This window comes from Aythya ferina (genome assembly GCF_964211825.1).
Source record: "Aythya ferina genome assembly, chromosome: 7".
NCBI lineage: Eukaryota > Metazoa > Chordata > Aves > Anseriformes > Anatidae > Aythya > Aythya ferina.
The window spans coordinates 22585461-22598405 of NC_140302.1; the positions used below are offsets into that span (position 1 = coordinate 22585461).

The 12945-nt window shown below is 37.0% G+C and overlaps 1 long non-coding RNA gene across 3 annotated transcripts in view; it reads right to left on the minus strand.

The window, feature by feature from the left end:
- Positions 1 to 407: 407 nt before the first annotated feature.
- Positions 408 to 12945, minus strand: part of LOC311439775 — a 40140-nt gene continuing 27602 nt past the window's right edge. For 2 of the 3 annotated variants that reach the window (XR_014694993.1, XR_014694994.1), the window contains exons 5-6: positions 4752 to 4872; positions 1683 to 3037 (exon numbers count right to left, since the gene is read on the minus strand). This is a non-coding gene — a long non-coding RNA (uncharacterized lncRNA). Of the gene's footprint in view, positions 613 to 1682; positions 3038 to 4751; positions 4873 to 12945 lie in introns of those variants that run through there. The other variant, XR_014694992.1, reaches the window with a different exon arrangement.

Genomic DNA, 12945 nt, shown 5'->3' on the forward strand with positions numbered 1-12945 from the left:
CCTTAGCAAAACAACTGTTCTCTGTGGACAGCTAAGGGCTGCTGGCTGCTGTGCTCCAGTATGAAGATCTCAGGAGCTGAGATCAGACTGTTCTTGGCAGAGAGCCCTATATTATCTTACTTTGTGCCCAAGTTTGATTAGAATGCGTCTGTTCACAATCAATTTCAGATCACAATGCTGAACTCGAACTTTTTGTCAAGCCATTCAATCAGTAATAAAGAAAACTGAAAGAACTTTCAAAGGTATAGATCATCCAATACAGACACTTGACCTCCCAAGAAGTGAAGAGAAGTGTTTTTTAAATGCAAAGTAAGGCAAATCTCATACAGAGTCTCAGCAAATGTTTGCTGAAAGACACAGCAGGAGCCATACTAAAGCTATTAAAAATGTAGATCTAATTTCCAAAATAGTTCCAGAGAGATTTTTATTTTTCACATGAGAGTCACAACCATACAGAAAATTGCAATTGGTAAGGTTGACCTCTGCTATGATAGCTTGAAAATGCTGTAAATAGAGTTCTCTCCTGGCAGATGGAAGAAGCATTCCTACTACTCAAGCAGGCTTTGAGTTTGAACTACAGTGCCACACATAGGTGAGTGTTCTTTTTGCATTCTGTCTGAGAACAAAACACACTGTTACTTCTAATGACCTTAAATTAAGACTTATAAATGAAGTCTCAACTCAATCTGAATTTAGTAATATTTATAAAAGGAACAAAAGGCAAATAAACAGCGCTGGGTGTGAGGGGAGTCTACGCTACACCAACACGCACACACGAACATTAAACTTTCTAAATATATATAGAACATTGCTTTTACATGCTAAACCCGAGTATGCCTATACATACATACAATCAGAAAAGGTAACAAACAATCCTTTAAGTTCCATGACTTAACAGTCTCCATTTTCCATTCCTTTTCTTGATTACAAACAAGTCTCCATTTTCCATTCCTTTTGAACAATACATCTTGCTTTAAGTTGTCAAGCAACTCAGCCTTCGGGCTTTATGTATCCCGTTCTTCCCAGATCGAAGAAAAACATACCCATCTCCATTTCAAGGCCAATAAGACCTGGGTCAAAAGGCACATCCAAGTCACCAGGGGGCGTAACAGCAAAAGCATTCGATGGCAGTAGCAGAGGGGCCCATGGCGTAGCAGTCGGATCAGTAAAGGAGCCCGCAGTTCCCTCGCTGTCTGGCAAACCACATTTCTGATTGTGGCCCCACATGGCTCTTTAAGGCCTCAGAGATTGCTCGCCAGGTGCTGAGCAATCCCACCGCAACCTTGTCACTTTTAGTTGCAGAGTCCCACACCTTGACCTCAATTTGGTCCTATATTTCAGGATCATAAACTGTCCAATTGTTAATAAGGAGAATAAGCTGTAAGCCTACCGGGGCAGTCTTTGTTCCTAAGGACGTATGATTCCCCATAATGCGCAACTGCTTACCAGCGAGGGGCAGTTGTGTGCGCAGGTCCGCTTCTCTCAGCTTGAGCTTCTTCCCAGCTCCGGTGCACCTATTTCCAGCGACTTTCTCTACAAGCTTCTTTGAGCAGTCTGCTGAGTCTGGCTGAACCTATCTTCATGAGGCAATCAATGTGCATGTTCCCGTCCTGGTCTCTGTTCTGCTAGCCTGTTCCTTTTCATTCCTTCTTTTTGTTTCTTTATTGATGACATAACTTCATTATATCATGTTGCCTTTTTTTTTTTTTTTTTTTTTTTTTTTTTTTTTTTTTTATCTTGAGGACAGGCTCCCCTCTTACACCCTTCTCCTCACAGCAGTTCTTTTCAAAAAAACTTTTTATTGGTCAAACAACTTTGCAAATAACAGCAACGGCAAACACCCATGCCTTAATGGCTGGAGAACAAGCAACCCGAGACTGCATAGAGTCTCCTGAATCACTCTTCTTTGTTCCCTCTAAACTCTTTTACATTCCTGATGGCCTCATCGTTAAGAGTCTAATCTTATCATCAACCACGGGGCTTTCCAACCCCCATGGCCACACTCCCAAATCTCCCCCTTCTTTATTAATATCAACCATTTTTTCGACACGAATTACCACTCCATATATAACAAGACTCTTCTCCAACTTCTTAATTCAGCTATTACACTGAAAAAAATCAATTATTCACACTACCTGAGACTCCATTTTGTAATTGGTGCCTAGATAATTTGCTGATGGATGCATTAGTAATATCTATATACAGTGCCACCAGGGACTCCTCTATGATGGGAAATCCTCCTTTGAGGAGAAGCAGTCAATACCGATAATCCAGCCATAAAAATTATAAATAAAAGCAGACAACATAGTTGAGACTAAATCTTGGACCCTGCACATGCAGACCAGCAAGAGGAGAGAAACTTTTATTGAGAAAGCTCATCAACCCCTGGGAGAAAACCTCAGCATTTCAATTAAATAGAGTCTGAAAAACAGCTGCAGTCTGACTGCAGGACTGCAGATTATTTTAGACTTCCCTGTCTTTTTCAGAACTAATTTGAAGACAGAGGTGACTGATTTGCAAAGACTACTAAAGACATGATCATTAGCTGTATGATAGTGGAGCTCAAAACAGTGTTTAATGAGCCAGGAAGAAAGATAAATTGCTGAGTTCAACTTGAAGTCTATAGTAACTACAGTGAGTATGTGTTTGAAACATTTATCATTAATTAGACATCGTCACTTACCTCCTGGATGAAGCCAATGCTATCCTGGACATCATAAAATCCATAAACTGCAGTACATGTCACCAGAATTTGAAAATCCAAACAAATAAACTGGGCAATACTCTCTTTCAAGCTGTTAGAAATACTGGTTCATCTGGATCTGTAATGTTATCAAACTTTCATTCTTAGTAAAGACAGATTATTTATATTAAGAAAAAAGTGTGCAGTACCTGAATGTCCTATAAAGAAACTCTCATAGCATACAAGGAGAAGCAGAAGAAACTACAAGGTTGTGCTAATGCCTCCATCCAGTGTGTTGTAGGATTCCCCTGATACGGAAGTTTTGGTCTCTGTCTTGGTTTCTCCATGGGCACCCTTTAAAGAGTCAGGGAAGAATCAGCTACTCACATCTTAGAGACAGCACATCCCAATTTTATTCTGTCTCACAAGGATAGGTAAATTATTTCAATTAATCTTCTTGAAATGAAACAATATTACTTCATACAATCATAGCCAGAAAAAAAAAAAAAAAAAAAAAAAAAAAAAAAAAAAAGGTTAAAATAAAAAGTACCTACATGCAAGCTTCTCCCCTAATTTGATTTTCCTAATCCTGGCCCTTCCCTAGCATTCCTTACTACTGTATGGAATAAGGGTGAAACTTCATAACTTCTCTCTGAATACTCCTTTAAAGCCTCTTCCACTTAGGGCCTAAAAATACAATATCAGATTCACTCTCATTAAATTTACACTGAATGCCTCTAGTGGTTCCATTGCACTTGGTGCCTTCTGGGTTCACCAGACTTCTCTGGGTGACACAGGACCAGTGGAATGGCTTCTTCTTTTCCTACCTTGTGCAAAAGGCTGTTTGGGCCTGACCAGAGGACTTGGCTTCCAGAAATATCCTCCCAAAGCCAGAGTCTCCTTCAGACTACTATGACCAGTGTGAAGTTGGAAGGAAATTACTAGACTTTTTTTTTTTTTTCCCCAATGTGAAGAAGAAACTTCACATGGTAGGTACAGAACCACAACAGGAACATCTAACTCATCAAATATTCATATGGCAAACAGACTATGACAGAGGCAATACTGTGTCCCAGTTACACTGGCTGTAGTAGTTACTCCTTGGATTTAGAAGCACCTAAAATAGTCAGGCCAGTCTGAAATCTCATTCTGGAGAACCAGACAAGCACAGAATCTGTCCTAGGTTTAGGGCAGAACAAAGTAAAGCCTAGCAGCAGTCTGGTGTGCCAGTTTCGGTTGGCCAAGCCAGGTTGTGCTGCAGCTGACAACCTGGCACTGAGGCTCAATTAATCAAGAAAGGTTATATAACAAGCATAGAATTTCAGCAAGAACAAATCAAACGGATCTGCACACAAAACCCTCATTGTCCAGTCAGGTCACTTCTCTTCTGCACCAGCTGCTTTTGTGAACAATTTTTCAGCTTATCCTCAAACAGTATCTGTCCTTGATCATTTAATCAGTATTTAAAGCTGTGTCTGTGATGTTATTGATCCCACTTGTGCCTCTAGCATGTGTTTCAATGGAAAATCCAGCTCAGAGGAAAAGTGCGGGACACATTCTCAGCATCCACAAGAAGAAAAAGATGCATTTTTCTCCTTTCTGATTTTATGATTTGTTGTATAATAGCAATAATATCTGTTGCTTTCATATACTTGCAATAAATGGCTTTTGAGATCAAAGAAATGTCTGAGCTTCACTTTGGCTATTAATCATTTTCAGTAGCCATTTATTGCTTCATATATTACAAACAACAGAAGTTATTCCGTAAATCTAGCCAGATAGCTGAGGACTGCAAATTTCAAACCTAACTCTGAGAGACAGATTCACTGATGGCATTCCCCATGTTGTCTCTTACAAGTAATAATAACAGCACTGTGCCTTCTACCTGCAGATTTCAAAACCCAGTATAAAATGCATTAAGGAAAAATGAACCTTGCTTCTGTACTTGAAGGAGGGGAGAAGGTGAGGATACGGACAAGAGATATCTGTGAAGATTCCCCCTCCCCCCCCTTTTTTTTATTATCTGAAAAAGCAGTAGAAGTAAACTGACAGAATTTGTAATACTTGCCCTTGTTGTCATCCTAGGCAAAGCTCCTTGGGAATCAATCCTCACACTGCAGTTAGGGCAATGGGTACCCACTGCCCTGGGAAAGAGGGTGCACTGCTGTTCCTGGTCAGCCTCTACAAGACTGGTGCGAAACAAAAGTTCACTCAACAAACATGCCTTTCCTAATGGGACCGGTCTTTAGTCTCTTTTTTCCTTACACTCCTTCTGCCTTGGCCTTGATCTCGCTTTTTGTGTAACCATAAAATAAAAATGGGCAGTCATACTGAAAGAGAGGAATTCCCATTAAGTTTGGATTGGGAAAGTCAGATCTAACCCTGAGAGTAATAGTAAAACTGGGCTGGGATATGACAAAAATATTCATTTGTGCCTCACACAATATGAAGAAACAGGGAAAGCAGCCTTAATAATTGGCATATCATTTTGATACTTTCTGGTCTCAGCTGTTATATGTTTTTGTTTGTTTGTTTTTCCTTTTTTTTTTTTTTTTAAGATAACTAAAGGACAGAATTCACTTTCTTCTCCCAAGTCTAATCTAATTTTATCCACTCTACTCTCCAATGTCACATTATCTTTAACCTTGCCTCATGGTTTAAAAACCCTTTATCCAGATTAGCCACCTGAATCCCCAGAGTTTATGTTAGTGTTTTCTACAATTTCATAATGATCCATCCTGCTGAGTCTATTTCTGCATGTAAAATAGATCTATACTATTAATGACAGCAATTTTTTGCTATTGCAGCATACAGTTGCAACAGGTACTGTTTGAAAAGAACAGATGAAAAAAAGCCTGCATTAAAACTTCCCTGGTTTTCAACAAAACCTTTGTCATGTTACATTTCTATTAGGCTTACAGAAGACTTTGTGCCACCCTGCTAAGTATGTATGTCTTAACAGCATCTTCTTATTCCAAGGATTACTTCAAGTATTAGGAAATATATCTTAATAATGGAAGAACAGATCATATGCTTTTTATCCTCTGTCTTGAAAGAAGATCAGAAGGGGAAGAACTGTTTTCTGTTCCTCATGCATCACTGACTGAATTGTTTCCACATTTCCAGTTTAATCTAAATTAAACTTGTGTAACTCCAAAGGATGATGGAAGTGATAAAGGACTGAAATTGAGAGAGCTCTCAGAACTTGCTCTTGGAAGTTTCAAACTGACCTTCTTTTACCTCTTACTTTCTTGCTCTACTTTTCACAAACATATTTGCTATGTATGTCTTAGGTGGTTGTTCAACAAGGTTGTTCAAGCAAGCTCAACAAGGTCTTGCCAGTCCTCTTCAGAACTGGGTGAAGAACAGGACCTCCATATATCCAATGAGTGCATATCAATCAAATACTATTTTTACCTCTAGCTACCTGAGAAAGAATATAGACTTTCTTGCATAAATACCAGAATCGATGTACTGGGTCAAACCAGAGATCCAGTTAAGTTTAGTATCCTCAAACTGCTTCTGGCCAATAACATGTTTAAGTAAGAATATAAGAACACAGCATGTAAAGAATGATCCTTCTCCACTTGACAAAATCAGAGGTTTACTGTGAAAACAAAAAGACCCTTGTTGTCTAGCAAATGGAGAACAAGAGTCTGAAAAGATGAGTTCTCCAAATGACTTCTTTGAATTGCTTTGTGCCCTCAGGCAACTGACAAAGATTGTGACTCAATTACCAAGCTGGTATGAAAATATTCATCAGTCTTTGCAAGTCTGTAAGGATATAGCTCTGCTATAGTACAGCATAGCTTATGACACAATAGCCATAAAAACAGCTACCACCAATATGGGAAAAATGTGACATACCTTAGAGATGCTTTCACATCTTGAAAACCAAATAGACAAATGAGGTTGAAAATGTATGATCCAGGAAACATTGGACAGAATAGAAACAGCAAGGAAAAGTTACAATTACGTGGTTGTATTAACATCACTTTTGTTTCTGTTTTCATAAAAATAGCAAAAGTGCTAAAGAGCAAAATAGTTGCAGAGGACAACAGCATGAACACCTATCAAACAAATGTTCAATGAAAATTAATATTAACATAATCTTGTAGCCACAAAACAGAGACAAGAAAGGTAGTTTTATATTGATTTGAAACAAAGATTTTTCTAAAATCTGTTACACCCAAAATTCTCTACAGCATCTAATGGGAGTATACTACATATTCTTTCTTCTTAATGAAGTGATAAGATGGACGAGCTTTTCTTTATTTGCAAATAGATTCAGAATTCTCTATGGTATTCTATGGTTATGTTTTGGAGACATTTATCATGTTCTTATGTTGAAGGTATAATTCTGAATCCATCAGTATGCTGTCTTGTCTAAAGCAGTCTGACATCATACTTTTACACCAGTTTTACATCAATCACCAGTTTTCAAAAACTATAAAATAGAAATTAATTCAGCAGAAAAACTATATTTAATCTTCTGTCACTTAATTTCTATTTATTCTTCTAATAGGATAATAAGAAAAATAAAGAATACATTTATTTAGTAGATTGTACATATAAGCGGAAAAACATGCATGAGTTTTCTTGCTATATTCCACCAAATTGCACATTATCCATCAATAACATTGTTCAGTCATGTGGAATATTAACTAATAGGTTGGCTGCTTTCCGTGAATTTCATCAAATATTCCTTTCATATTAAAAGAAGTCTTACAACTTTATCGAATAAAAAGGTCAATCAGAAAATATCAAAAAACCCAATCACATTCTTCACTATGTCAGATATAGTAGAGATTTTAGATGTCTGACATAACGGAATTCTTTCTTGCTTCATTTGATAGGCTGTCCTCTTCTGCATTAGTTGTTAGTTAACATAAGTTTTTCTCTAAAAACCTCCAAGCATCTTCCAGGTTGCAAAAAATATAGTATTTTCCTCTTTACAGAACTATAATTTATTAGTGAAAAATTGTCACATAACCCTTCATATATGGGACATGTTCTTTAGAGTGTTATGGTCAATATATATATCATTCATTACATTCACTTTTGCTCAGAATATGTAAAAATCAGTGGTCAAAATTTGATTTTTAAAATTCTCTTGCCACATTTTTCAAAATACTACTTTGTCAGCATCAACAAAATTGCTTCTTATTAAAACCTGAGCGTTAATGTACAAGGCAATATTCTCATCAGATGGGCTTGTGTGTGTAGAAAAGCTAACTAGAACAGTTTGTTATTATTATTATTATTTTATTATTATTATTTCCCCAAAAATATTTTTCTAAAATTGCTGTTTTCTAAAATAACAAGTTTACTTTTTGAGTGCAGGAATGATGCATTCCACTTAATTTTGTTGTATCAAAATCTCTGAAAAGAACTGGAGAAGACATTCGCTCTTTGCCCCAGTCTTTTAAGGGCAGCATGACAGCTATTAAATAGCTGTCTGTGCGACTGTGACTGTGACCACAATCATTTGTATTACGTGATCTGCCTCCATCCACAGTAAATCACTGGGTTGTCATATTGCACTGCAAACTCATTCATAACATATACTTCCTGGAATATTCTTTCCCAGATCAATGGACTCATTACTTCTGCTATTTATTAGGCACTAGGGAATTCCAGCTACAAATCCATTCCTGTAAGCATAATTTAATTATAATTTGCTTTATGAGAGAGAAATAACAGCAGACAAATTAAAGAGAAGGATGTGCCATTCTTACTGCTGTCAAGAAAGTGGTCCAGACCATGAATAATCAAATTCAGAAAAGAAATTCTATCATAGCAGCCAAATTATTTTCATATAAGACTCTCAAACTCTGAAAGTAAAAAATAAACAAACAAAACCAAAAACCAACCAAAAAAACAAAAGAATGAAGACAAAGCAGGAGAATGCTCTAACATAGCATCATCAGAACTGGATAAAAATCTAGAAAGACATAACAAGAAGACATGACATTCTCTGCTAAGTATATAAGCTCTGATTGGTTGTCATCTGTTTCATGGTGAAGTCAATAATAATAATGGACTCTCAGTAATATTCTTTAAATATCTCAGTAATATTCTTTAAAACAAAGAAACAAACAACAAAACAAAAACTAAAAAAAAAAAAAAAAAAAAAAAAAAACACAAAAGCCTCTATTAATTCTAAAACCTATCTTCCCAAACCTATGAATTTATCCAGAATAGGAAGAGTAGGGATAGACCTAGTCAATGTGGAGAGAGTTTGACGAAGAGGACACTTTTCTAATTTATGACACCTATCCCTCTTTTTTCCAGTTTGTGGAAAAGGATTGAGAATGGCCGCTCATCATTCCTATAGCACTCCGAGAGGCCAAATAAATATTACAACTATTTTGAATAAAGTTTGAAAAGTAACTCATGTTTTATTGTGCATCCCTGAACCATCATGTCACTGTTAATCTGCACAGGTCTGTGTATCTGTGGAAGGGAACAACAATATAGGACAGGAGAAATGCCTCATGGCTGAGTTATGTTATGAAGTACTATACAACGTATTAAGCTTCTCCATACCACGGCAATAGCTAACAGTATTTAAAATATTGCTTTCACTAACATCTAAGTTCATTGAACTGGTTCATATCTTCTGCTGTCATGGGTTGTGTAACTATACTGAGAACAGTGAAAGCTGAGTTATTCACCCTGAAATCTGGACTGCCAGCCTCCTTAGACACCTGATGGAGTACTGGAAGTCAGGATTGAACTTCTTCGTACTGTTCAGGTTTTTTAAGTGTGAAATGAACGTAGTAGCATTTTCATCAAAGAATACTGTGTACCACGTATTACCTGTCTTCTTCATCCATATGAAAGAGACAAAACCCAGCAACAGTATCAATAATAGTAATGGGCTTTTGCAATGGACCAAACCTCCCTTCAAGACAAGTTTTTGTCAGCTGGTTTACTTCTCAAGATAAATCATATTCCCATTAACAGGGAAAATGTAACCTATAGGTAAGTCTTCACTGTTGTTGAGAATATCACAAGTAAGGAACTGCAGGTAAGCAACAGGATTTGCAAGAAAACCCTTTCATGGTAAAATCCCCTCCAAAAGAAAGAAAATTAACATTTCAGTTCTGATTAAGTAGAAATCCTGGATAGCATCCAGTAATCATACCCGAGCAGAAAAGCTGCAGCTTAATATCTTAATTTCAAGGGAAGGAGCTTTTCCACTTCACTCTGCCTTCCTCCTGGGGTAGCATATTGCAAGTGTATTAGCTCGATTCATGCAGTAGAGGACACTATTTTACACAGCATCACCTTCCCGGCCAACGTGTTGCGGTAACACAGCCCGTTCTTTCATGAAGCCCTGCCTGTTCTCCTATTACAGAATAAAGGTTACATTAAAATATGGGTGAAAGGCCATGCATGACAAAGACAAAATATTATCAATAAATAATTAAGTAACATCAGCCAATGCAATAGTAAAAGGATTGAACAGAATTTGTGTGTTAATGGTGAGCAGGTTGCTTGATAAGATCTGCACTGTGCATGAGCATTCTAAAACTTCTTTCCTGTTCTTCCTGCCAGCATTTACCTCCCCACTTCAGTTGAAACCTGGGATAAAAAATGAACTGCCAGTCACTGCTCATCAAATCTCTAAGTTCAGCCATCTCTATGTTCTGAACATAAAATGTTGTGCTCTGAATTTCCTGAAACTGAATCAGATGATTCTGAGTACAAGGAGACACTGATGCATGAAATCTAAGGAAAAATGCATTTATAAAGTTGTTAGATGATTTATGCCATGCTAGTTGTTTCAATGCTTAACTTAGCACATCAAGGGAACTATTTAATTAAGTTTATTTTGAAAGATCCCGACTATTAGCATGTTATAACAGGATTGGGAAATATAACTATATTCTCAGATGAGGCTTTAATATAACCACATAGTGTTGCTCTGCCTGCCTCCAAGTAAGAAGTTCAGGAGTAAGTTTATAATTGCCATTGCAAAAAATCAGAAAGGTATAAAAGTTCTGAGAGAACTAGATATTAAGATTTTTAACAAGTTTTACTCATGACGCACTTTTCAACCAGTCAGTCATTATGCGAAGCCTTCATACCAGTTTGATTAATCAAACTGATATATTTGATCATTTTATATCTCTAGTTCTGTCATGCTTATTTATTAAGAACAGCTGGAAACTCCTGTTTTCTGGAACAAGACAGTGAGTAAAAGCCAAAGTTTTGGATTCTATCCTTCTCCCTTCCCATTACAAGTTGCTTTCTGTTCTCTCTCCTCAACCTTCTTTAAAGTAACACTCTATGGGTATTTTCTGGTCTATCTTGGACTCTTCCGTGCTTCCTCTTTGCTTCTTTTCATATTTGGCAGTGTCTATTCACAAAGACTGCTCAGACAAAACAGTAAACAGGCCTCACATTCATGGGTATCACTCAGCAAAACATGCCCTAAAATACCATGGTATTGCTTGTACTCCTGTTTTATGTAGAAACCACAAGTATAAATCAATGTTCTGTTGTTCAAGTAACAGTAAAAATGCACCTTCTTGACAAGAAGGTTGTCTAGTTGCATAGATTCCAGTGTAATTACAACATGATTAAATTACTTCCCCACATGATAAACATTTTTTCTTTGTTCAACTCAAAGAGAGTGAAAAGAACAAAATGGTTCTATTAGAATACATCCCTCAACACCATTTACCTTAAGTTCAAATGTTTCATATTATGCATGCGGTGGTTGTCCACCTACATGTGTACAACTACCCAACTGCTAGGAATAAAAAGATATAAGTCATCCATTCATACACAAGCACAAAGTTATTAATATGTATATTGATAATAAACGGATTAAAATGGACTAGGTCGTGCATGCCACCCCTCAGTTCAGTTCAATTAAAAACATTTAGACCACCTGGTTTATCAATTTCTGATCTAATAGAAAGTATGTGTTGCAAGCATGGCTCTTGCAGCCCTTAGGGAAGATTGAAGTGCCATAATCCCTTGGGATAGGTATGTTTTTACCAGAGGCCTGTTTTTACATTAGCTCAAAGGTCTGTCAGCAGATACATGGAATATTACAGCTTTCGAGGCATAATGGTATCTTTTCCAGAGAAGAGATAAAGCAGAGGAAAGTGCCCATATATAAGGCATGTTGTTCCTAGAGTCACGTCCCTTCCTAGGTACCATTAGTAGCATTAGAGTCATAAAATGGCTGCCTTTTAGAATCTGAGCTATCTTGGCCATCTTTGATAACTAATCAAAATTGTACTTAAAATAACTCCCAATTTACTTCAAGGAAGGTCTTGATAAGACCTGAAAATCAGGATTTCACAGGTTCTGTTATGGTTAGGGCATGTCAGAGGGAAATGTGTTATACACTGAGTATACTGAGACATTAATTATAGCTCTGTAGACCAGAAATGAGATACAGGCTTCCAGAGGCATGAGAGGAGCACTCATTAACGGTCCTTATGTGAAAATCTGAAGTTGTCTCTTTGAAAAACAAAATATCTAAGTAAGAAACAACTTGCCATGGGGGGAAACAAAACAAACAAAACACACATGCACGCACACACACACAAAAATCAATCAAACAAAAAAAAACCCCTCACAACCGTGGAAATAATTTGTTCATTTTTTTAAGTAACAAAACTTGCAGGTACTATTTTTGAGTTACTAGAATTTGTGATGTTATTTTTTGCTTCTGAAAAGCTTATGCCTCACAGAAATAAGGAAGCTTGCCTGTCTTCTTTCGCAGAAGGCACAGCTATGTGTTTCACAGCAAAATACATTAAGGACACAAGAGTAGTATCTTTTCTTTTCTCTTGCAATGTGTCAGCCATACCCCAGGCATGTAACAAATAATAAATAAAATAACAGTGTAAGTGTGGCTGGGATGAGAATACTATTACCATACTCTGGAGTCTCTGTCATGCTCTTTTATCTCATTCTTGGCAGCCCACTTGCCAGTTCACATCACAGCTTGAGAAAGATCTGCCAGGATATCAGCTACTCATGAGAACAAGAAACCTGGCATCTATATATATTAATTTGTTCTCTGCATGGGTGTATCTTAGTAAGACCTTTGAATATAGCTTGTGAGTACTGGCCAGTGCAGAAACAGAGCAACACCAAATTACAACATTCCAATGAACACTTAATGTGTCTCCTGGAAAAACTGGCTGATATAAAGGCAAAGTACGTATCTTCAAATTTTTCCTGCCCTTTCTTTGCTCTAATCCTTTGCTTGTATATGAGTATATTGCATA